Genomic DNA, 26,553 nt, shown 5'->3' with positions numbered 1-26,553 from the left:
TTCTTTCTAGTTAAAGTACTGGACAGTGTAGCCTGTGGATATAGGCTGCATTATCTGTCTTTGAAATTCTCTCAAGTGTAGATGCAGGTCTGCATGGCTTGACAATTTAAGAGATTATTTTTTTTTTGCTCCGGGGTCCGCGCACATGGGCGGGACTATTCACTAGATTATGACTATAACAGAGATACCCCTACTACAGAACTGGAGTTACAGAAAAGAAACTACTCCTTAGTTAGATTCCTCACCGACCCACCCATCCTCCCCGTTCTGCGAACTGACATCTAGGGTTAAGGTTATCCTTTTCAGGGCCCTAGATTTTTTGGCACCAGTGTCGGTTTCTTGCATGGCTCTGCGTTCCTGGCCCGGAAAGCTATGTACAAGAACTGACGTCGGCGCGCGAGGGCGGCGTCTAAGTACTCCGACGTCATTCTGGCGCACGACGCCAACGACGGACGCGGAGCCGCAGACGACGCCTAGCGACGCGCAAGGGGTATTGCTACAAAAATCTTCCGGATCCAGTCTGACGCCTGGGGATATTCTAAGGTGAGGAATCTAACTAACTAATGTTTCTTACAGATACATCGTTACCGAAGGTAAGTAACTTGTTCTTTTGGGCCTTTTATCGTTAAGTGCAGAATATCAATCGAGGGGGTTGGATGAGAGGAAACTACCCAGTTAAGGAGAACCTTTATCCAGATGTGGAGTCCCTCCGCAGGACGACCTTTCTCTGTTCTAGTGGCTGGGATGAAGTGGGTGGTAAACCCGGGGTTGTGGAGTGGCACCAGGCTCCACGTTTCCTGAAACAAGCAGATGTCATGATCGTCTATAAAAGTGTTCCACTCGGGGAGCAACAGTTTTTTTTTTTTTTTTTTTAACCCCGCAATGTTCCAGGAAAGAAAGCGTAGTGGACCTTGAAGGTTGTCTAGAGTTCCGGTGCCGCCTACACTTACGTCACTAGAGGGGTCATCTGGAGAGCACCACCTCTCTGCTTGCCCCACCCTACTAGTAGTTAGAAGGTAGGCTGGATTGTCCTTTCTCCCCCCTTTGATAGTGGTGTCAGGAAGTAAAGGGGAATTTTTATCCAGTCAATCAACCGAGGATAGACCTGAGTCTGTTGCTTCCCCGGCTGTTGACCATAATGAAGAATTACGGAACTGAATTGTCTAAAGTCCTGGTGGAGAAGTACGAAATTCAAGTGCGACCAGGTTTTCGGCTAATTCAGCATTGCATAGCTTGATCTCAATGCAATCTGTCTTCGAACCCTGTTTTTTTATCCTTGTTACCTCTACCAAATCCTCCCGTATTACTGACCTTCAACCCCTCACATATCGTATCCAATGGATAACTTTATTAAGGAGGGAATCATGGGTTTCGTGGATATGGGAGTTTAAAGGTTCAGGGACCCTGGTCATAAAGATTGTGGGAGTGGGGCCCCTTAAGTATAAATTGCCCGAGTTAGGCCCAGAATAGGGTCGGGAGGGCTGCTCTTCCCTGCTCATAGCCGTATGGTCACGTTTGGCTTCCGGGTGGAGTCCATCTATACAATCTCCTCTGCTGCCCTTTCTGGAGCCCAAGACAGGGTGTAGATTAGTAGTATGGGTGGGGGGGATGAGGGTGGGATTGGGAGGCTCACCTTTAATCCCTTGATCTTTAACTAATCCCAGCCTGGCCTTTTCAAAGCTATTTCCTGCCGAACCCTGACTAGGTTGGTTACTGGACAATTTGGGTGCAGGGGGAGCTGTGCCAGAAGCTCCGCTCCCGAGCAAAACCACCTTTTCCCTCAGCGTAGCCAGTTCGTTTTCAAGGGCTTCCACTCTCAAGCGGAGGGCGTCGTTCTGGGGGCCACAAACACTACAGCATGAAGAGCTAACAAGGGGCACAGCAACCTCTGTTTAACTAGAGGTGGAGATATCAATTAACTCTACACTAGGGTCTAAAACAGCGTACCTATTGGAGCGGGGTATTTGAGCATACATACAGTCACTGTTGGTAAATGCAGGGACACTAGAATCAGCAGTTTTTAATGTGGATATAGGTCCAAGGGTGCTATCCGCTAGGCTGTTCCCCTCGAGCGTAGAGTGTTTATTTGATGGTTTCTTGGAGAACATAGCTGGAATATGTCTCGCATGTGAAGGTGGCTGGACCGGTGTAACCACAAGCTGGTTTCCATCAATGACAGGTGTAGTGTCTGTAGTGGTGGCCAAAATATCCTCACACTCCTCCACTATACCCTCTATCCTTGTTAGGACGCAGTTACTAGCAACGTGAGCAACTTTTTTGGCTTTCTTCCCTCTCTTGCACGCCAATGGACCCCCAGCCTCTGTTGATTTCCTCTTCCCCATAGTAGGTGTTCACAAGGGCCAGAGGGTGGCTCACAGTCAGAGAGTAACACAGTTGAATGTGGACAGTGTTAGCCGGTTTGCACGTCTTACAACCACTATGGTACTTACAGTTCGTGCTCCTGCTTCAGGTGACAGAGGGGTTGCCCAGCCCGGCCTCCTTCGGTGTCGACGGGCAAGGACGGGCCCGCCCTTGGCCCGCGCGCGTCCCGCGCTGCGGGGCACCAGCGGTGAACAAATAGGTCCCAGGCGCTGCCTGATGACAGCAGCGGCAAGCGCTTGGGTCAGGGACTGCTGGGAAGTGTAGTCTTGCCCCGCTGGCCGTTTCCCTCACGGCGGCGCTGATTGCGCGAAAATGTGGAGGATTGAGCTCTGTCCCCCATCGGTGGCCGTTCCCCTCACGGCGGGCTCTAGCGGGCTCTGGCAGGCTCTGAGGTCGTATGTCTCCCCTCGGAAAGCGCGTCCCGCGCTGCGGGGCACCAGCGGTGAACAAATAGGTCCCAGGCGCTGCCTGATGACCGCAGCGGCGAGCACCTGGGTCAGGGACAGCTGGGAAGTGTAGTCTTGCCCCGCTGGCCGTTCCCCTCACGGCGGCGCTGATGGCGCGAAAATGCGGAGGATTGAGCTCTGTCCCCCAGCGGTGGCCGTTCCCCTCACGGCGGGCTCTAGCGGGCTCTGGCAGGCTCTGAGGTCGTATGTCTCCCCTCGGTAAGCGCGTCCCCTACATATATGCAAAACTTGCAAGTCATGCACCCATGGTACAAATATGAAAACCTACAGAGATGGTTTCAGTAGCAAAGACCATCGTATCAATAAGGTACTTACTTGCAAGACCGAATTTGCGATTTACGTACTTCAGTGCCCAAGCGAGTTAAGATATGTTGGAAGTACGAAGCATGCGGTGCATAACGCATATTACAGCATCTTCGGGCAATAGCTAATCAGGACAACACCTATCCTGTGGCTAGGCATTTTAAAGAATTCCACCATAGCGATAACAAGGGCCTTACATTCTTTGGTATTGATGCAGTGGTTGCAAGTAGGCGAGGAGGCGATATGGAGTCCAAGCTCCGCAAACTCAAAACCAGAAGCATATTGCAGCTGGATACCAAACATCTGGGAGGATTGAACAGTAAGGAGGATTTACATACATGTCTACGTTAGCTCTGGTTGGAAATTTTTATCTTAGAAGGCCAACCCCTTGTTGGGTTTTACCTTTTTGATTATTATTTATTATTTAACATTTCCAAATTATGGGGAGTGAGCGAATAGGTATTTCTTTCGCTTTGGTATTGTAGTGTAGCCAACTGGAGTTTCTTTTAAATCACGACAACAGTGTAGGTTCCATTCCGAGGATTAGTGCTGCTTCATGAGCAGAGTGATTGGAAGCATGAGACAATTAGGGTTTTACACCTAGCACTCTCTCCTTTTGCTAGTTCGCTCTGTTTACTAAACTCCAAGATAGGATCATAGTGCTGAGAAAAGTGCCCCATGAAATTGGGGAGGAGTATGACTTGATTTTTTTACTATCAAGTTAGGATCAGATAAACAATGAGTATAATATCTGTCATTATGATATGTATGACTGGGCTCACTCAACTTTACATTAAATGTGAGATGTTTCCCCTATTCAAAGAAACAAATATCATTTGTTTTTAATCACGGTGGATAGGTTTTATTGGTATTTTTTAGTATTCTCAGTTTGCACTTTTTGCACATCAGACTGACAACATAGACATATAGGATGGCGGCAGTGACTGACAGGTATTGAGATTTAACCTATGAGTGACAAGAGATGCAGTGGTCTAGATCTTTTCCTGAGACCGATTGTGACAATGTTGGTTTTAACCCAACATTCCGGCAGGAACCATGTAAAATATGTGGGGATCAACAGGTTTATTTTCCATGCGCTCTTGAATCCAAATGGTCAGTTCACCACTGGATAAGACCTAGTTGGCCAAGACTCATGGTACAAGCTGACATTTATATAATATTTTACATACCAAACGATATTATGAAATCATTGTGGTGGCTATTTGGCAGTATGACAACTTAATTGCCATTTGTTTGTTAGTGCAGGGTGCATAAATTGAAGAGGATTTTTATTCCAAGCTGGTTTTGCATATCATATTTTTACAGGGATGTATCCCTGCATATGTAATTTTATTGTTTAGTTGCAACTATGATTACGCTATAGGCTTTGATAATACATTGGCATTCATCCATTTATTTTTATAGCCTCTAATGAATGATTGTTTACAGCAATGTTTTTGCACATATGCGTATTTGCTCTTATATTGCATATTCGCACATGTTTTGCGAGTTCTCCACATTCAATAGCCACATATTGGTATTATGAACATTGATTGTAATGTTTTCAGCTTAACGTCCATTTTATATTGTACCATGCTATAGTACGTCTTATTTCCATTGGTGATCCAGTCACATGGTTTCAAATTTTGCACTGTCACTTTATAAGATGTGGTCTAACAGGTTCACATTGTCATGTGATCAAAACTCCAGAATAAAATAATCTGTACTTATCTTTTTGGTCCGTGTCTGTGAATGCTGGGGAAGTGGCGAGGACTCTGTTGCTGCCCATCTGCGGAGTGTTTAATTAATATAATATATATATATATATATATATATATATATATATATATATATATATATATATATATATATATATATATATATATATATATACACACAGAAAAAAACATAGGTTTCAGGGGTGTTATAGTTAGCTGCCCATTTCGTACAAAACCATAAAAATTCCTCCGTAATAGTTAATTCTGCTAACTATAACTCGCACGCCCGCAATGCACTGCTGATGATGTCACATATTGCATCATTCATGACATGGTCAGTGACATCACTGATTACATCCCCAATGACCACTGATGACATCATCCAGCGAATGTTATATATATATATATATATATATATATATATATCTACTGGCGGTCGCCAGTAGATAGTTATAGTTAGGACCCTCTTACCATAGGAGATCCGCAACATTCTATTTTGAATAACTTTGGCGCCGATCGACGAATCCTCGCAAAATTTTCAAAATAGGTGGGGCGTTGAGCTCCGCTCCTACCCTGAAAGTCTCGGGGGGATTCGTCCAGCGGGGGCTGAGATAAAAGGGGGGTCCCAAAACGCGTTTTTCCCATGCATTTTTCCATAGGACCTTTAGACAGAGCTACAGCCCGAACGGCTGAACAGAATTTAATGAAATTTGGCAGAGAGGTAGTCCTCAGGTCAAAGAAGTGCCTTTTGTAGGTTTGGTGTAAATCTGTTCAGTAGATTCTGAGAAAATAGCCTTTAAATCAATATATATATCTGAGCCAGCTTACGGTGCGCTTACGGTGCGCTTACCGTACGCGTATGGTGACGTGCGCGAGCGCGATTCTGATTGGCCGTTAGATCTTAGTAAACATTCGAATCGGTCGAAACCAGGAAGCGGCGGCCGCCATTTTCTCTCTCGCACTCTGACAGGGGGTTGAAAAACAAAGTGCAAAAACATGTAAAGGGGCTGTTTCAGTAAAATGTCCAGCTAACTATAACATGTGTGAAACCTATGGTTTTTTCAGTGAATATATATATATATACCAATCTGTATTGAAGATTGAGTGGACATATAACTGTCTGGATGGAGGATTTAGTAGCTGTCCGTTTAAGTGAGTAATTAAGTGTCTCACTTAATAAATGGATTAGTAACTAAACTATGTGAATGTGTGCATCACTGTCTGTTGTTGTATAACATGCTGCATCAGTTGGTCACTAACTACATGAGTGTGTATATTAGTTATTGATTAGTTGGGTGAGTATTTGTATAGGACACTGAGTTTGTGTGTGGTTCGATGGGGTGTGTGTAACTCTATGCATAGATGTGTGAATGGTTGATTGACTACGTGTATAGGTTTAAGAGTGCATGTGGAAACAGTTGTTTGGGTGACTTGAGTATTTGTGTGGTGAGCGAATAAATGTTTTAGTTTTACATCCTCCACAAAGTAAAAAAATAAAAGGCATTGTATGTGAGAGTTGGTGTATATAAATAAGTATGTGTAAGAGTCAGTGATTGTGAGAGTAACTATACGAATGAGTGTATAATTGTAATGAGGTGTTGGATAATTGTGTAAGTGAGTAAATGTAAGTGCGATTAATTTTTTTCATGAGTAAGTAGGATGACTGCATAACCGACTAAGATGACTGCTGATGTGTCTGTCTATATATGTGTATAAGTGCATTTGAAAGTGTTCTATTAATTAGTGACTGCATGTATAAATGATTCTGTTGTTGAATGGGTAGTTGTGTGTGTAGACTTAGGAATCAGTGAGTGGGTATGTAGTAACTGGTATTGGTGTGTCAATGGTTTCAAATATGGTACTCTGTATTTTACAGTGAGTGATGAAAGGTTATACTAGTGTATGATGAGGTGTATCAGATTGTCAAGTGGATGATGTCATCAGTGATGTCTTCAGTGATGTCACTGACCATGTCATGAATGATGCAATATGTGACATCATCAGCAGTGCATTGTGCGTGCGCAAGTTATAGTTAGCAGAACTAACTATAACGGAGGAATTTTTATGGTTTTGTACGAGTGAAATGTCTAAGGTTTTTTAAATGCTAATTTCTAACTAGAACGTCTCTGAAACCTATGGTTTTTTTCAGTGAATTTCAAAGCTTTTTTAAATGCGAATTTTTAAGTGTGATAGTAGTTATACCTATTTTTTTGTACTGATTTTCTACAGTTTTTTAACAGTTCATTTATACATATTTTATTCATTAAATAACATATATTTTTCTGAAAATTACACAAAAAAAAACATTATAAAATTATTTTAATATATTTATATTATTTTCTTTAAAAAATGTTTTCCCCCAAAAAAATTCTGAGCCGTGCACTCAAAGCGTACACATCACGATGGGTGCATGGATTCTAGCTGCTATTCTAGAAAAGTCGTGAAGGATCCGCATACGGTGTGCGACGGCTGCGTGTTTTTCAGTTACATCATATACATTTAATATTACGTGATGTGCGCGATTGGTATGCGACCTGTCCACGACTCCTGCGCATTCGGAACACATGCGCATTACGGTACGAGATGCTTGCGCGGTGGCGGGTTCCGTGTGATGTCATATACGTGCTGGGGCGCGCAACTCCCGCAAAAAAGTTATGTTCCAAAACGATATGTATGTGTCTTTAATATACATATTAGGGCAAGAGATTATCTCAGATAGTCATGAAAATAACATATTTGTACTTATAATAAACTTATATTATATTTAAGTATATTTTCGCGAAGTCGGGTGTGTGCATCGTGAGTGCAGAGAACCAGGTCAGCAGAGGTGCTGTAGAGCCAGCGAAACCAGGTCAGCAGAGCCGTTGTAGAGCCAGAGAACCAGGTCAGCAGAGCTGCTCTACAGCCTAAGAAGCAGGTCCGCAGAGCTGCTCTAGAACCAGAGACCCAGGTCAGCAAAACTGCTCTAGAGCCAGAGACCCAGGTCAGCAAAGCTGCTCTAGAGCGAGAGAACCAGGTCAGCACCAGGTCAGCAGAGCTGCTCTAGAGGCAGAGAACCAGGTCAGCAGAGCTGCTCTAGAGGCAGAGAACCAGGTCAGCAGAGCTGCTCTAGAGGCAGAGAACCAGGTCAGCAGAGCTGCTCTAGAGCGAGAGAACCAGGTCAGCAGAGCTGCTGTAGAGCCAGAGAACCAGGTCAGTAGAGCTGCTTTAGAGCGAGAGAACCAGGTCAGCAGAGCTGCTTTAGAGCCAGAGAACCAGGTCAGCAGATCTGCTTTAGAGCCAGAGAACCAGGTCAGCAGAGCTGCTCTAGAGCCAGAGAACCAGGTCAGCAGAGCCGCTATAGAGCCAGAGAAACCAGGTCAGTACAGCTGCTCCAGAGGGAGAGAACCAGGTCAGCAGAGCTGCTCTATAGCCTAAGAACTAGGTCAGCAGAGCTGCTCTAGAGCCAGAGAACCAGGTCAGCAGAGCTGCTGTAGAGCCAGAGAAACCAGGTCAGCAGAGCTGCTTTGGAGGGAGAGAACCAGGTCAGCAGAGCTGCTTTAGAGCCAGAGAACCAGGCCAGCAGAGCTGCTTTAGAGCCTAAGAACTAGGTCAGCAGAGCTGCTCTAGAGCCAGAGAACCAGGTCAGCAGAGCCGCTATAGAGCCAGAGAAACCAGGTCAGCAGAGCTACTCTAGAGCCAGAGAACCATGTCAGCAGAGCTGCTTTGGAGCCATAGAACCGGGTTAGCAGAGCTGCTTTAGAGGGAGAGAACAAGGTCAGCAGAACTGCTCTAGCTGACACTGACTGACACTGACTGACTGACACTGACTGACTGACACTGACTGACTGACACTGACTGACTGACACTGACTGACTGACACTGACTGACTGACACTGACTGACTGACACTGACTGACTGACTGACACTGACTGACTGACTGACTGACACTGACTGACTGACTGACTGACACTGACTGACTGACTGACTGACACTGACTGACTGACTGACTGACACTGACTGACTGACTGACTGACACTGACTGACTGACTGACTGACACTGACTGACTACTCTCTAATAATCTCTACTACTCACTCTCTACTCACTCTCTACTACTCACTCTCTACTACTCACTCTCTACTACTCACTTTCTACTACTCTCTACTACTCGCTCTCTACTACTCTCTACTACTCGCTCTCTACTACTCGCTCTCTACTACTCGCTCTCTACTACTCGCTCTCTACTACTCGCTACCACTCGCTCTCTACTACTCGCTACCACTCGCTCTCCACTACTCGCTACCACTCGCTCTCCACTACTCGCTACCACTCGCTCTCCACTACTCGCTACCACTCGCTCTCTACTACTCGCTACCACTCGCTCTCTGCTACTCACTCTACTACTCACTCTACTATTACTCACTCTACTACTCACTCTACTATTACTCACTCTACTACTCACTCTACTACTACTCACTCTACTACACTCTCTACTACTACTTGCTCTCTACTACTTGCTCTCTACTACTTGCTCTCTACTACTTGCTCTCCACTACTCGCTCTCCACTACTCGCTCTCCACTACTCGCTCTCCACTACTCGCTCTCCACTACTCGCTCTCCACTACTCGCTCTCCACTACTCGCTCTCCACTACTCGCTCTCCACTACTCGCTCTCAACTACTCTGTACTACACTCTCTAATACTCACTTTCTACTACTCTCTCTACTTATCGCTCTCTACTACTCTACTACTCACTCTACTACTCACTCTACTACTCACTCTACTACTCACTCTACTACTCGCTCTCTACTACACGCTCTCTACTACTCGCTCTCTACTACTCGCTCTCTACTACTCGCTCTACTACTCGCTCTCTACTACTCGCTCTCTACTACTCGCTCTACTACTCGCTCTACTACTCCCTCTCTACTACTCGCTCTACTACTCCCTCTCTACTACTCCCTCTCTACTACTCCCTCTCTACTATTCTCTACTACTCACTCTGCTACTCACTCTGCTACTCACTCTGCTACTCACTCTGCTACTCACTCTGCTACTCACTCTGCTACTCGCTCTGCTACTCGCTCTGCTACTCGCTCTGCTACTCGCTCTGCTACTCGCTCTGCTACTCGCTCTGCTACTCGCTCTGCTACTCACGCTGCTACTCACGCTGCTACTCGCTCGCTGCTACTCGCTCGCTGCTACTCACTCTCTACTACTCACTCTCTACTACTCACTCTCTACTACTCTCTACTACTCTCTACTACTCTCTACTACTCTCTACTACTCTCTACTACTCTCTACTACTCTCTACTACTCTCTACTACTCACTCTCCACTCTCTCTACACCTCTATCTCTCTACACGCACACACATGCACATATATATATGCATATATATGCATTTATATGTATGTGTGTATATTATCTACTGGCGGTCGCCAGTAGATAGTTATAGTTAGGATCGTGTTTCCATAGGAAATCTCAAAATTCTATTTTGAATAACTTTGGCGCCGGTTGACGAATCCTCGTGAAATTTTCAAACTAATGGGGCGCTCTGCTCAGCTCCTACCCTGAAAGTCTCGGGGTGATTCGTCAAGGGGGGGCCCAGAAAAAAGGGGGGTCCCAAAACGCGTTTTCCCCATGCATTTTTCCATAGGACCTTTGGTCGAAGGTACAGCCCGAACGGCTGAACAGAATTACTTGAAATTTGGCAGAGAGGTAGTCCACAGGTCAGGGAAGTGCCTTTTGCAGGTCTGGTGTCAATCTGTTCAGTATTTCCTGAGAAAATAGCATTTAAAAGCATATAAATATCTATACGCGGTGCCGTGCGCGAGCGAAATTCTGATTGGTTGATGTCAGTAAACATTCGAATCGGTCGAAATCAGGAAGTGTCGGCTGCCATTTTGTCTGTCGCACTGAAAAGGAAAGGTGGAAAAAAGGTGGAAAACGTGACAAGGGGTCAGGGAAGAGAGTTCCTGACCCCCTAGCCTTTGTCAGGGGGTCATAGAAGGACCCCCAAGGGTGAAAAAAAAGATTTATTATGTTTGAAAAAAATCGCGGGGGTGCGTGCCCAAAGCGCGCGCACGGTGAAAAACCTTGAGAAAAAAAAATGTAATAAATACATAACTTAGCATTTTAAAAAAAACGTACAAATTCACTTAAAAAAACATAGGTTTCACACACGTTATAGTTAGGAATTAACATTTAAAAACCTTGCAAATTCACTTAAAATTCCATTGGTTTCACACATGTTATAGTTAGCTGGACATTTCACTCGTAAAAAACCAATGAAATTTCCCCGTTATAATTAGTTCAGATAACTATAACTCGCGCGACCGCCACTCTATCACAAGGATGATGTCATCAGTGATGTCATGAGTGATGTCACTGACCATGTCATGAGTGATGTAATATGTGACGTCATCAGCAGTGGATTGCAGGCGCGCGAGTTATAGTTATCTGAACTAACTATAACGGGGGAATATATATATATATATATATATATATATATATATATATATATATATATATATATATATATATATATATATATATATATATATATATATATATATATATATATATATATATATATATATATATATATATATTGGATCCTAGTAACTCTTGATATAGAATCGCTTTATACTAGTATTCAGCATTCATGTGGAATCAAAGCTATTGAACATTTTTTGAGTTCTAGGCCTTGTGAATACTTTATGCACAACAAGATGCTGTCTTCTTTTGATCACTTGGTGTCTGAACAATAATTACTTCATGTTTGGGAAAGATATTTAAAGGCAAATACAGGGTGTCGCGATTGGGGCCTGCTTCTCCCCTAGCTACGCGTGTTTGCACGTGGGCTATTGGGAGGAGCGGGTCCTCAGAATGCAACACAAGGAAATGTTTGATACAAGAATCATGCACTGGTTGCGGTATATAGACTATGTTTTTATGATATGGAATGGAGATTCCAAAAGTGCAGAGGATTTTATCAGTACTATTAATATGAATTGTTTCAATCTACATTTTACGTCATGCATTAGTTCTACTAAAATTGAATTCTTAGATGTCTGCATTCAAATTAAGAACTGTGAACTAGTCACCACTGCTTTTAGAAAACCTACAGCAGGAAACGCAACATTACACGCGACCAGCGCACATCCCAAACATTTAATTGCCAGCATTCCTAACGGTGAAATTTTAAGACTTAAGCGTATCTGCAGCAGTTCAGAGGACTTTGAAAAATGTCAAAGTGAAGCCCTAATTAGATTGAGGAAAAGGGGCTATTCAAACAAAATACTAACAGAAGCCATTACAAAAGCTAGTATAAGATCTAGGGCATCTCTGTTGCCAGTTGAAACATTATGTCCTTAATCTTCTGTTGCATCGGAAGAATCACCCAGACTGATTACCACTTTCAGTCGTCAGGAAAGAAAAATCAGAGCCATAATGAACAAAAATTGGCCCATTGTTCTTACCGATAGTGTCCTTAATAATATACTGCCTGATAAACCCACCATCACATTCAGAAAAAATCAGTCGATGGGGGGCAAATTATCTAAACATTGTCCTGAACTTGCACAACCCACTTCATGGCTCAAACCTAGAAAAGGTTTCTACAAATGCACTAGTTGCCGTGCTTGTAAATTTGGTGTTAACACTACCAAATACCACACCCCATTTAGGGAAAATGAGGTAGAAATCATTGGCAATTACAACTGTCGTACTGATTTCGCGGTATATGTACTCACTTGCACCTGCGGGCTTCGGTACGTGGGAAGTACCAAGCTCCAGGTGCATGTGAGAATATTACAACATCTTCGTGCCATCATAAACAGTGATCCGGCATACCCGGTCGCTCGTCACTTTAAAGAAGTCCATAATAAAGATATTAATTGCCTTTCTTATTTTGTGATTGACTCAGTTTTAGCTTCACGCAGAGGAGGAAATCGAGAAAAAACACTTAGACAGCGAGAGACAAAATATATTTTAGAACTTGATAGCAAATTTCCCAATGGTCTAAATAACACAGAAGATATGCACACTTTTTTATAGTTTTTAACTGGGCTCAGTTTTAATGTGCATGATATCAATAGACCTAAATTTGACTACCATGATGACATAACGTTCTATGTTTTTGCAGATGTACGTATACACATGGTTATTTTATCATCAGGTTCACTCATATCGCTGCAATTACTCGAATTTCCCTCATTGACTATCTGTCCAATCTGCTTCTAAACAATATTTTTTTTGATTCATTTTTTCTTAAATAACATTTTATTGGTGATAGATTTTTGCACTTGCACTTGACACTTTAATTCATAAAGAATATTATATATATTCAGGCTATCATAAATATCAATCAAAATTTCTCGATATATAGTTTATGCACCTACAAAAATTGTCATGCAGCCTTGCATATCGTGGCATTGTTTTGCACAGAAATTTGCACTATTTACAGCACATTTTGCACATGCGTATTTTGCACACTTACGTTGCGTATTTTTGCACACATGCTGAACATTGTTGTATTATAACACAAACAGCCAATGTGAATTGCATATATACACACATTTAGATAGAAGAAGCTAATTGTGTTTTTGAAGGTGTATTAACACTGAATAATTACAGCGTATTTTTGCACATGCGTTATTTGCACATTGAATGTTGCTTTATACTATTTCTTGGATGCATGTTTATTGCTGCTATTTTGTATTACCAATATGATTTATTTACAAATTGATGGTGCATGATGCCAGTATTTTGTGATATAAAATATGTGTATTTATACTTATAAGTTTAGATACGAATCCATACTGTGCATGGTAACATAAAAAAAGAGAAAAAAAGAGAGAAGAAAAGAAAAAAAGCCTACACCTTTAGTATTTTGTCACTTTCTATCATCACGTGGTGCAAATGTAAAAAAAAAAGACGAGAGAAAAAAATGAGAAGTGTATATATATTCGAATTGTACCGTCATTTCACTGTGATCAAGGGCACTTGATGCCCGAAACGCGTAGTGAGGAGTGATACAATGAGAAAATAAATTTCACCTGTGAATAACAAACTTTCGTGTGGGACGTTGCCTTTCGTGTTCGCCGCAAGGAGGTGCAGGAAGTGCTGTGATATATATATATATAAATGCATGCATATATACATATATGTATACATATGTATGTTATGTACATGAAAGTTTGAAAAACACTAATACAAGCAAAGCTAACAAACCACCTAATTACAAACAGAAATGCTTTAACTTAAACGAGGGCGAGACCTATTGCATTTTCAATGCTTTTTTACTTGGTTCCATCAAGAAGGCATTCAGATGTATCACTACTCGCTCTCCACTACTCGCTCTCCACTACTCGCTCTCCACTACTCGCTCTCCACTACTCGCTCTCCACTACTCGCTCTCCACTACTCTCTACTACTCACTCTACTACTCGCTCTCTACTACTCGCTCTCTACTACTCTCTCTACTACTACTCACTCTAGTACTCACTCCCTACTACTCTACTACTCAGTCTCCACTACCCTCTTCTACTCACTCTCTACTACACCCTACTACTACTCACTCTCTACTACTTGCTTTCTCCTACTTACTCTCTACTACTCACTCTCTACTACTCCCTACTACTCACTCTACTACTCACTCTCTACTACTCAGTCTCCACTACTCCACTACCCTCTACTACTACTCTCCCTACTACTCTCCCTACTACTCTCCCTACTACTCACTCTCTACTACTCAGTACTACTCTCTCTGCTACTCTCTCTGCTACTCTCTCTGCTACTCTCTCTGCTACTCTCTACCTCTCTCTGCTACTCTCTACCTCTCTACACGCACACATATGCACATATACATATGCATATTTATGCATTTATATATATGTATATATATTTACATACATGTATAAACATATATATAATCTGCATATCTATATAAATGCATGCATACATATACATATATACATACATATGCATGTTATGTACATGAAAGTTCGAAAACACTAATAAAAGCAAAGCTAAAAAGCCACCTAATTACAAACAGAATTGCTTTAACATAAACGAGGGCAAGACCTATTGCATTTTCAATGCTTTTTTACTTTGGTCCATCAAGAAGGCATTCAGATGTGTCACACATTTGCCATAAATTCTGAATGTTAGCACTCTAGTTGCTCATTAGATCACTGTAGTAAAGCTACTGCTCACCAGAGACGTCTGCTGCTGGTATTCAAAGTGCATGTTTCAGTCTGCATGTCAGAATTTTTTAATGAAATAGTAGAGGATTTGAGAAGTCAAAATGTGCCCTAATTTTTCTTTCTGCAGCACTAATCATAATTTCTATGGCAAAATTAACCCCCTCATTTTTTTCCTTTGCAAATTAAATGTTTTAAGTGTTACCACTTTATTCCAATCAAGATGGCTTCAGGTGTGCCATACTTTTGTCATAAGTAAGACTGTTAGCGCTCTAGTTGTTATTTAGAACACTCTGGGACATTCTGTCATTGGGCTATACTTGGGCTACATCTCGGTGATATTTGTGCTACATTTGGGCTCTTTTGTCTCTGGTGGCCATCTTGGGAGACTTATTTGTTATGAAGTTTCTTAATTTCCTCATTTACTACATTCACCTCAGTAGGAATACTTTCAGTTTTTTACTTTGATTCCATCAAGAAGGCATTCAGATGTGTCACACATTTGCCATCAATTCAGAATGTTAGCACTCTAGTTGCTCATTAGATCACTGTAGTAAAGCCACTGCTCACCAGAGACGTCTGCTGCTGGTATTCAAAGTGCATGTTTCAGTCTGCATGTCAGAATTTTTTAATGAAATAGTAGAGGATTTGAGAAGTCAAAATGTGCCCTAATTTTTCTTTCTGCAGCACTAATCATAATTTCTATGGCAAAATTAACCCCCTCATTTTTTTCCTTTGCAAATTAAATGTTTTAAGTGTTACCACTTTATTCCAATCAAGATGGCTTCAGGTGTGCCATACTTTTGTCATAAGTAAGACTGTTAGCGCTCTAGTTGTTATTTAGAACACTCTGGGACATTCTGTCATTGGGCTATACTTGGGCTACATCTCGGTGATATTTGTGCTACATTTGGGCTCTTTTGTCTCTGGTGGCCATCTTGGGAGACTTATTTGTTATGAAGTTTCTTAATTTCCTCATTTACTACATTCACCTCAGTAGGAATACTTTCAGTTTTTTACTTTGATTCCATCAAGAAGGCATTCAGATGTGTCACACATTTGCCATCAATTCAGAATGTTAGCACTCTAGTTGCTCATTAGATCACTGTAGTAAAGCTACTGCTCACCAGGGAAGTCTGCTGCTGGTATTCAAAGTGCATGTTTCAGTCTGCATGTCAGGATTTTTTAATGAAATAGAAGAGGATTTGAGAAGTCACTCAAAATGTGCCCTAATTTTTCTTTCTGCAGCACTAATCATACTTTCTATGGCAAAATGAACCCCCGCATTTTGTTCCTTTTTAAATTAAATGTTTTAAGATTTACCACTTTATTCCAATCAAGGTGGCTTCAGGTGTGCCATACGTTTGTCATAAGTAGGACTGTTAGCGCTCTAGATGTGCTTTAGTACACTCTGAAGCTGCAGTAGAACACGAAGGAATCATCTGACAGTCTCTGCCCTTGTTGGATGTACATGTTTTACTGAGAATGTCAGACTTCATTCTCACATGACTGAGAAAGATAATGTGAATTTACAGAAAATATGCTCTCAGGTTAGTTTATAGATCACCTTCCAAACGTCTGTGGGAAAAGCGTGAGAAAATATTTTTCTCTCAAACATGATTTATGATATCCCAGCAGAAAGCTTTTTCACATGGTAAAATCACCTTAGAACACACCAGAATTCCTAAAATGAGTATACAATCAACAAATGATTTATAATGTAACTAAAGTCTTAAAACCTTCTATTAACTGCAATGCTTTTTAATGAGGTGCTATCATGTATATTGGTCCCAAGATGGCTGCCAACACTTCTTGGATGAAGTGCTGACAGCCAATCAGATCTCACGATGAGATGTGTGGTTAGGCTCCGCCCAGATATGTGATTTTGATTTTCTCTCTAACTACTGAACAGATTGACACCATTTAAGCAAAAGGCACGAGTCTGAACTCAGGACTACCTCTTTGCCAAATTTGGTGTAATTCCGCTCAGCAGTTCAGGCTGTTGCTGCGGCTGAAGGTCCTATTGGAAATTGCATGGGGAAAACACGTTTTGGTACCCCCCTTTTTTTTCTTGGCCCCCGCTACACGAATCATCCTGAGACTTTCAGGATAGGAGTGGACCGGAGCTGGCCAAAAGTTTTGAAAATTTCGCGAAGATTCATCAATCGGTGCCAAAGTTATTGGGAATAGAATGTTGCGGATTTCCTATGGAAAATAGGTCCTAACTATAACTACCTACTGGCGACCGCCAGTAGGTTATATATATCTATGGCAAAAACCAAAGGAAATGATGGACGGAGTGTTGAACATTGCAAGCACTCACCCCCAGTCAACTGATCTGGGTTTAATCCATCACCGTTCTTTAGCCCACTCTGCCACCCCAGTTCAGACATGGCCATATGCAAATCAGTCTGACCCTGTGCCTCATGGGAACAGTCCAGCCCGAACTGCCAAGCCATGTCTTCCCTGGACCGGAAACAAGCTTCCTAGGACCGGTTTCTGGCATTTCAGCCGTCTTCAGCCAGGCTTGCTTGAATCCAGTGGCAAAGTGAGCAAGGGACTCACGTCTGAGCATACCCTGCCAACTTATGGCGAACAAAGCAAAAACCAAAGGAAATGATGGACGGAGTGTTGAACATTGCAAGCACTCACCCCCAGTCAACTAATCTGGGTTTAATCCATCACCGTTCTTTAGCCCACTCTGCCACCCCAGTTCAGACATGGCCATATGCAAATCAGTCTGACCCTGTGCCTCATGGGAACAGTCCAGCCCGATCTGCCAAGCCATGTCTTCCCTGGACCGGAAACAAGCTTCCTAGGACCGGTTTCTGGCATTTCAGCCGTCTTCAACCAGGCTTGCTTGAATCCAGTGGCAAAGTGAGCAAGGGACCAATGGTCTTGTTGAAAGGTTTAACAAGACATTGAAGAGCATGATCATGGGGGTCCCTGAAAAACTGAAAAGGAGATGAGACGTCCTCTTGCCATGCTTGCTTTTCACCTACAGGGAGGTGCCTCAGAAGGGAATACGGTGTTCGAGGCATGTGTGCTGTAGACACACATGCTTTGCATACTCCTGCCATCTAGTGTTGGGTCCGGATGTTTACAAGCTGTTTTTCTTTGAAGAAGTCTTTCCTAGTCGTAAGGTGACTCCTTCTTTCAGTGGTATTGTGCATGGTCATTGACTCCATCATTATTGTTTTTTCCACCACTGGGTTCGGACGTGTATTCCTGCGCTCTGGTTCGAAACCGTTCTTCGGGATCCCCTTGACGGGAAATCCTCTCCACCCTCGAGGGTATTGTTTTGTACGAGATTCCAACTTTTCTGCATATTGTTTCGGTCAAAGAAATCTACTTTTCAATCGGAAAGCTTTGTGAACGGCTTTCGGGCCTAACTGCGTTGGTTCCGCTCTCCTTCGATGGAACAGACACCTTCAAATTCTGCCCTGTGTGCCACGCAAAGTATCCGCGCACTGACTTAGACAAGGTATGTAACTTGTGCTTGTCTCCAGAGCACAAGGAAGAAGCTTGCAGATAGTTTCAATCGAATAAAACTCTTCGCAATCATCAGGCCCAACGTCGAGAGATGCAGCGTCAGAGCATCGAAGAAACACTGGACATCATCGGTGAAGATTCCTGTCAAGAAGATGTTGAGGCATCAGCGGCAGACTAGGAAGAAGCCTTCTCCATGCAGGCTCAAACAGCCAGTCCAGCCTTCCGGCTCAGTACCGAGTCAGCAAAAATCCTCGTCAGAATCGAAGTCCTCCGGTTGCAAACACAAATCCGGCTCGGAGCCAAAATCCCACATGCTGAAAGTCAAGCAGCCTTCAGAGCCAAAATCTTCCGTACCGAAAGGCCAGCCCACGCCGGCACCGTAAACGCTAGCACCGAAACTGAAAAATATCCCTTCTGATCCGAATTTAGACATTGCTCCACCGAAAACAGATTCCAAACAAGAGACTGTATATTAGCCCTGAAACTGGTCATATTCATACCACTCTACCTCAGAAATACAAGCTTCTTGATGAGGGCACTCATTACAAGATCCCTTTAAAGAAAAAGTCTGTTGCTACCAGTCCTGTCTATCTACCACCACAATCATCCCCTCCACCTCCTTCTCCACCCTCAAATTCTTTGCAAATCACACCTCAGGATTCTCCACAATCTCACCATTATGTTGATAATGGGGGTACACATTTACTAGTAGATCCATGACCGGATTGCACAATTGATCTCCAGCAGATAATGACCCAGACCTTTACCCAGCCAAGCCATCTCCTCCAGATCACAATGTATCCTATCAGGATCTCATTGCCAGGGCTGCCCAATATCATGGGGTGGCACTGCAAAAAGAATCAGAGCAGCAGCAGCTTTTTAATTAGGGGTGGGGGCTCCGCCCTCTATAGTTTTTGCCTTCTTTATTTTCAAATGAAATAAACATAACCTATTACTACAAATTTTGTTTTTCGGCATAGAACTCTGACTCTCGATCTGCGCACGAGAGTCGGGCAGAGTCCCATCACTGACAGGCACGTGCACTGCTGCGCGTGTGACATTTCGCACATTTTTCAAGGCTTGTTTACTTTCAGCCCTAGCTTCAGTAGCATGCTGGAGAATAGGGCCACTCCTCCCCGTGATGTGTTCCACCCTTGCTGAATGCATGCAGCCCGGGTGCTTCAGGCTTCAGCCTGCACTTCCTGAGACTGTTTGTCAATCATCAAAGGGGCCCCTTTACCAGCTTGTCACAGGGAGGGGATGGTCCAGCAAACCTCACTGAACACACCCCACCCTGTGACTAGTTGGGGAAGGGAAAGCTGGATTGGAGGCACAAATGTTTCTCAGTGTTCATGTGACAGGCGTCACAAGTGACGCCAGATCAGTCGTTGTGAGCAAGAAGAACATGCTTGAGTTTACTAAGACTTGCACACTGAATCCGAACAGCGGAATTGTTATTAATGTTAGTTTATCCCGACAGACGGGCTTGAAATGACACAAGTCAGGCAGAGCCTCCAAGGAGACTGCCATGTGTTCGGAGCAGTGGGGATTATTCTAGACCATAGTCAGCCACATACTTTACAGTGCAGTCTGCTGTCTGTGACCAGCTGCTGGCCTGTGCTTGACCTTGTCTGAGTACAGGTAGAGGTATGGATAGTAAAATATGAGAACTCAGTTACTGTTTTAGTTCGGAATGTTGAATGAACTGAACAATTTTATTGCATATATCACGATTCTGTGGTCAATCATAGCAGACCGAGGCAATTTGAATCGGGATACTTTTAACTTTTCTATCAAAAACAATCTGTCTTTGTCTGAACACAGAACACCACACTGGGAAAAAGTAGAAGAAAGTAACTTAATAATAGACGAGATAGAGCTGACATGAGATAACTTGAAGTCTTTGAGGAAAGAGGACAGGAGAAGACATAGAAACCATGAGGTACTGGATAGCAAAGGGAACAGACTGGGTGTGGAAACCTAAGGAAGGAAAATAAGGGATAGGCCAAAGGATGTGCAGGGAAATGGAATGGAATTTGCTATTTGAGGAGACTAATAGAGGGAGGGCAATAATAAAATAGATGGGCACAGAAGGTACAAAAGAGGGGGTAGTATGTCAGAATGTCAACCACATAAATATTGTTCAGTATATCAACTGCCAAAATGTAGTGAAAGTATATATAGAGCAGCATAGATTAACTATTGTTAGTTCCACATCTATGTACCTTGTACACCTCACCACTTTTAAAATTCACCAGCCGCCACTGCATTAGAGGAGGATTTATTTATTCAAGACTTTATAACCCACACATAGGTAGTCACAAACACTTCCTATGCTTAAAGGCCTGATGAGACACGCTGCTGACATTTTTAAAGACCCTGTATTGGCACACATCTTGACTCCTCGAGTTGACCAGAAGTATAAGGCCTCCCCAACAGACCCAGTATTTATCAAAGGCCAGTTGCCACTAGATTCACTGGTAGTGTCCAATGTGCGTAAGCGGGCTAATTCCAAAACATCAGGGGACGCTCATCCATCAGATAGTCTTAAGTTAATAGGTGCTTCCGGCAAGCACATAGCTGCTCAAGCTGCAAAACACTGGCGCATTGCAAATACACAGGGCCTTTTAGCCAGGTATGACAGGGCACACTGGGATGAAATGGAGCAATTGCTTCAATATCTCCCAGATGAGCATAAAACAAAAGCGCAGGATTTGGTAAATGAGGAAAGACTAATTTCAAATTCCTCCATAAGGTGTGATCCTGCAGCTAGAGAGGTCAACACTAGCATTTTGCTTAGGAGACATTCTTGGTTAGGGATCTCCGGGTTTAAGCCTGAGGTCCAACAATACATTCTAAACATACCATTTGATAAGAAGCATCTTTTGGTCCTGAGGTGGATCAGGCATTAGAAAAAACTAAAAAGGACACTGAAGTGGCCAAGTCCATGGGAGCACTCCAGTCTCCTTCAAACAGAGGCCCCTTTTGTTGTTCCTGTTAGAGAGGGGGTGGGGGGGTGGGGGGGGGGTTTAAAAAAACCACATCCTCAGATCAGAATACCTCCACCTACAAAGATAATAGCCAGTCCCCTTCCTTGTGGCTGTCGGGGAAGACTTCAACAATTTCTCCCCATTTGGCAATCTATAACAGACAAATGGGTGATTGGAATTATCCGATATGGTTATTGCCTGGAGCTTACCAGCAATCCTCCAAACATTCCACCTCACAAATGGTCTCCAGAACACCTACAATTGCTCGAACAGGAAGTGTAATCTCTTACTGAAAGGAGCTATAGAGCTGGTTCCAGCTCAATACCAAGGCTCAGGGGTTTACTCTGTATTTTCTCATTCCCAAAAAGGACGGTTCCCTAAGACCTATTCTGGATGTCGGAGAGTTAAACCAATATATACTTTCAACACTTTCACATGGTGACCCTTCAACAGGTACTTCCACTTTTACAGAAGACAGATTTTATGTCTGCTCTAGACTTAAGACGCATATTTTCATGTTCCAATTCACCACAGCTCATCGCAAATAACACAGATTTATGATAGGCAATCATTACCAATTCAAAGTACTTCCCTTTGGAGTAACTACAGCGCCCATAGTATTTACCAAATGTCTGGCAGTAGTCGCGACTCATCTCAGGAAACCGCAGATTCACGTCTTCCCCTATTTAGATGACTGGCTCATCAAAGTGAGCACCTGTCAAAATTGTCTACGACACACACGTTATAATAGACCTACTTCATCAACTTGGCTTTACGGTCAATGCAAAAAAATCTCACCTGTATCCTTCACAGATGTAGTCTTAGGAGCCACTCTGGACACAGTCAAAGCTCTAGTCTCTCCCAATGTAGCCAGAATTCACAATATTCAGGCTTATGCAACTACTGGGAATGATGGCATCTTGTATTGAATTGTACCCCATGCAAGACTTCACATGCATCCACTACAAGAGTGCTTGGCACGTCAGTGGAATCAGTCGCAGGGGCAATTAACCGATCTAGTGTTGGTAGACGGCCGTGCCCATCGCTCTCTGCAGTGGTGATACCCACAAAATTTATCAAGAGGATGGCCTTTCATCGACCCTATTCCACAGATTGTGCTCATAGCAGACTCGTCTCTGACAGGTTGGGGTGCCCAGCTTTAAGATTACACAATACAAGGCCAGTGGAGCAACAAGCACAAAAACCTCCCCATCATCTATTGAGAGCTTCTGGCAGTTTTTCTAGCACTCAAAGCTTTTCAAACCCACCTCGTAGGCAAAACTGTCCTAGTCTGAACAGTCAACATGACACCAATGTATTATGTGCAAAAGAAGGGGGAGACTCACTCTCTGCAAATGTCACTACTCGCTCAAGCCATTTGGAATTGGGCAATCCATCACAAGATCTATCTTCTGTCAGAACACCTCCCAGGAGTAAACAATCAGATTGCCAACCTTCTCAGCAGAAGGAGACCGCAAATTCACGAGTGGGAACTTCATACCCACGTTCTCCTTTCATACTTTCAACAATAGGGATTCCCACAAATAGACTTGTTTACCATCGCAGAAAACACAAAATGCCAAAGCATCTGCTCCAGGTTCCCACACCCGCTCTCAAAGGACAGTGCCCTATGAATTAACTGGTCCGGGATATTTGCCTATGCTTTTCCACCTCTCCTGCTCATTCCATGTCTGGTTCGGAAGCTCTGGAAAACATCCCTCACACTAATTCTAGGAGCTCCCACATGGGCCCGTCAGCCATGGTACACCACCCTGTTGGGGAGTGCACCTCACCTCCAGGCTCCTCACATAGAACCATGGAGAAATCAGACCTGGAAATCCCAAAGAACTGAACTTAGCAGTCTGGCTCGTGAAGTCATAGTTAGGTTATTTATATTTGTTTAGCTTATTTAAACCTTCCACCAGACTGTATGAGTATTCTAAAAGAAGCAAGAAAGGCTACTACCAGAACTTGCTACGCAGCAAAGTGGAAAAGACTTGTTGTCTACTGCAATAAAAATCAATCCTTTTGATGCTTCTATACAAAACATTCTGGAACCTGTTCCACTTACAGCAAACTAAACTAGCTTATACCGCTATTTGTTTGCAGCTCGCAGCGGTAGCTGCTTATTTGCATAACCGGCAACATCTGTCACTATTCAGAGTTCCAGTCATCAAAGCTTTCATTTAGGGCTTGAAAAGAGTAATACCACCAAGGATTCCTCATACCCCAATATGGAATCTCAACATTGTCCTCACAAGGCTCATGGGTCTTCCTTTTGAACCATTAAACAAGTGCCCTTTGCAATTTCTTTCATAGAAAGTTGCTTTCCTCATCTCGATCACATCATTGAGGAGAGTCGGTGAGCTACATGCATTAACCTTGGAAGAACCCTTCTTTCAACTACACAAAGACAGGATAGTTCTCTGCACCAACCCTAAATTCCTCCCCAAAGTGGTTTCTGCTTTTCATATAAAGCAATCTGTTCCGTTGCCAGTGTTATTTCCTCAACCTGATTCTGTAGCAGAATGCACTCTACATGCGCTTGTCGTTAAGAGCTTTAATGTAATACATAGATAGGACAGAAGACTTTCACAAAACAGCTGTTTGTTGCATTTGCTCCACCTCACAAAGGCAATCCCATCTCTAAATCTGGTATTGCAAGATGGATTATTAAATGCATTCAATCAAGCTACGCTAAAGCTAAAAGAACTTTATCCATACCCCTTAGAGTGCATTCAACTCACAAAATAGGGGCTTCTGTGGCCTTTTTAGGTAACATTCCACTAGCTGACATATGCAAGGCAGTTACATGGTCTACACTACACACATTTACCAAACACTATTTTGTAGATGTGTCGGCATGTCAACAAGCTAATATAGGCCAAGCAGTACTTAAAACACTATTTCAAACACCTGCAAACTATACAGGTTAGCCACCGCTTTGGGAGTATACTGCTTTGTCGTCTATGCAAAGCATGTGCATCTATAGCACACATGCCTCGAGCAAATAATGTTACTCACCCAGTAAGCATAGTGGCAGTTCTTCATTATACATTCATACGCATGTACATCTCTATACTACACTTACTTACTCCATTCTCACCCTATTGCGGGAAAACAATCTAATTATGGAGTCGATGACCATGTGCACCATCACCGAAAGGAGGAGTCCCCTTACCTGGTGACTAGGAAATACTTCTTCGAAGGAAAACAACTTGCAAACATCCAGACCCAACACTAGATGGCAGGAGTATGCAAAGCATGTGAATCTACAGCTCCACATGCCAAGAATAGATGCTTACTGGGTAAGTAACATCCTTTCCCCCTTTGAACTTCTATTTGGCCATTCTTTTAGGGGACCACTTTGTTTGGTTAAAGAGGGTTGGGAGAAGCATCTCCAAGAGCCCAAACAAGATATTGTGGACTATGTACTAGGCCCAAGTACATGGAAAAAGCTTCCAAAAATCTTGACGCCAGCCAGGAGCTCCAGGAGCACTGGTATAACCAAAAAGATGCACTGGTGGAATTCCAACCAGGGCAGAAGTTGTAGCGTTTGGAGCCTGTGGCACCAAGGGCCCTCCAGGACAAATGGAGTGGCCCTTACCCCATCTTAGAAAAGTGAGGTCACCTACTTGGTGGACCTGGGCTCAAGCAGGCCCCCCAAAAGGGTGATCCATGTGAAACGCCTAAAGCTTTTCCATGACAGGGCTGACATAACCATGCTGATGGTTACTGATGAAGATCAGGAGACCGAGAGTGAATCTCTCCCTGACCTCCTCTTAGAGGCCTATAGATGGGTCAGTGAATGGGGTTGTCTATTCAGACACCCGTATTGCCCAACACCAGGCTGACTGTAACCACGTTGTACAGCAGTATGCTAAGCTCTTATCCTTGACCCCTGGTCAGACCCACTGTTGTACCCATGATGTGGACACTGGGGACAGTGTACCTGTCAAAAATAAAATCTATCGACAGTCTAATCAAGTTAAGGAGAGCATCAAAGCTGAAGCGAGATGCTTGAGTTAGGGGTTATTGAACCCTCAAAGTCCATGGGCCAGCCCAGTGGTCTTAGTCCCTAAACCTCATCCTCAGAGTGGAAAGAGAGAAATGAGGTTCTGTGTTGACTACAGAGGTCTTAATTCTGTCACCAAGGCAGATGCTCACCCTATACCCAGAGCTGATGATTTGATAAATAAACTGGGTGCAGCCAAATTTCTTAGCACCTTTGACTTAACTGCAGGGTACCAGCAGATTGGCATGGCCCCAGGAGCCAAAAACAACAAAAGCATTCTCCACACCTGGTGGGCATTATCAACTTACTGTTATGCCCTTTGGTTTAAAGAATGCCCCTGCCACCTTCCAAAGTTTGGTGAATAAAGTCCTTGCTGGGTTGAATGCCTTTGGTGCAGCATACCTTGATATTGCTGCACCTGGCAGGATCACCTAATCTACCTGGAGAAAGTTTTAAAAGCCTGCAAACTGCAGGCCTAACTATCAGGGCATCCAAATGCCAGATATGGCAGGGCACTGTTGTATGCTTGGGCAACCTTGTTGGTTCAACCCCTACAACCCAAGATCCAGGCTATCCTGGACTGAGAGGCTCCAACAACCCAGACCCAAGTCAGGGCATTCCTTGGCTTGACTGGGTACTACAGGGAGTTTGTGAAAGGGTATGTGGCCATTGTGACACCCCTCACAGAACTCCCCTCCAAGAAGATGCCCAAAAAATAAACTGAAAAAGACACGCAATTAAAAATAAACTGGACAATTATCTGTCAAAAGGCTTTTGACACACTGAAAAAGGCAATGTGCTCAACACCAATTCGCAATGCTCCAGACTACACCAAGCAGTTCATTGTGCAGACTGATGCCTCTGAGCTAGGGATAGGAGCGGTCCTATCCCAGACCAATGATGATGGCCAAAGCCAGCCTGTTTCTTTTATCAGTTGGAGGTTACTCCCCAGGGAGCAGCGTTGTAGTGCCTTTGGGAAGGAGGCCTTTCCTGTGGTTT

The 26,553-nt window shown here is 43.3% G+C and overlaps 1 protein-coding gene across 2 annotated transcripts in view; it reads left to right on the top strand.

Annotated features, from left to right (window-relative positions):
- LOC146861338 (mitogen-activated protein kinase kinase kinase 5-like) overlaps nucleotides 1–26,553 on the top strand; it is an 802,557-nt gene that overhangs the window by 691,726 nt on the left and 84,278 nt on the right. The window lies entirely within an intron of this gene.

Source organism: Triturus cristatus, chromosome 3_1 (assembly GCF_964204655.1).
Source record: "Triturus cristatus chromosome 3_1, aTriCri1.1, whole genome shotgun sequence".
NCBI classification, from domain to species: Eukaryota; Metazoa; Chordata; class Amphibia; order Caudata; family Salamandridae; genus Triturus; species Triturus cristatus.
This window is presented reverse-complemented; position numbering and strand designations above follow the sequence as displayed.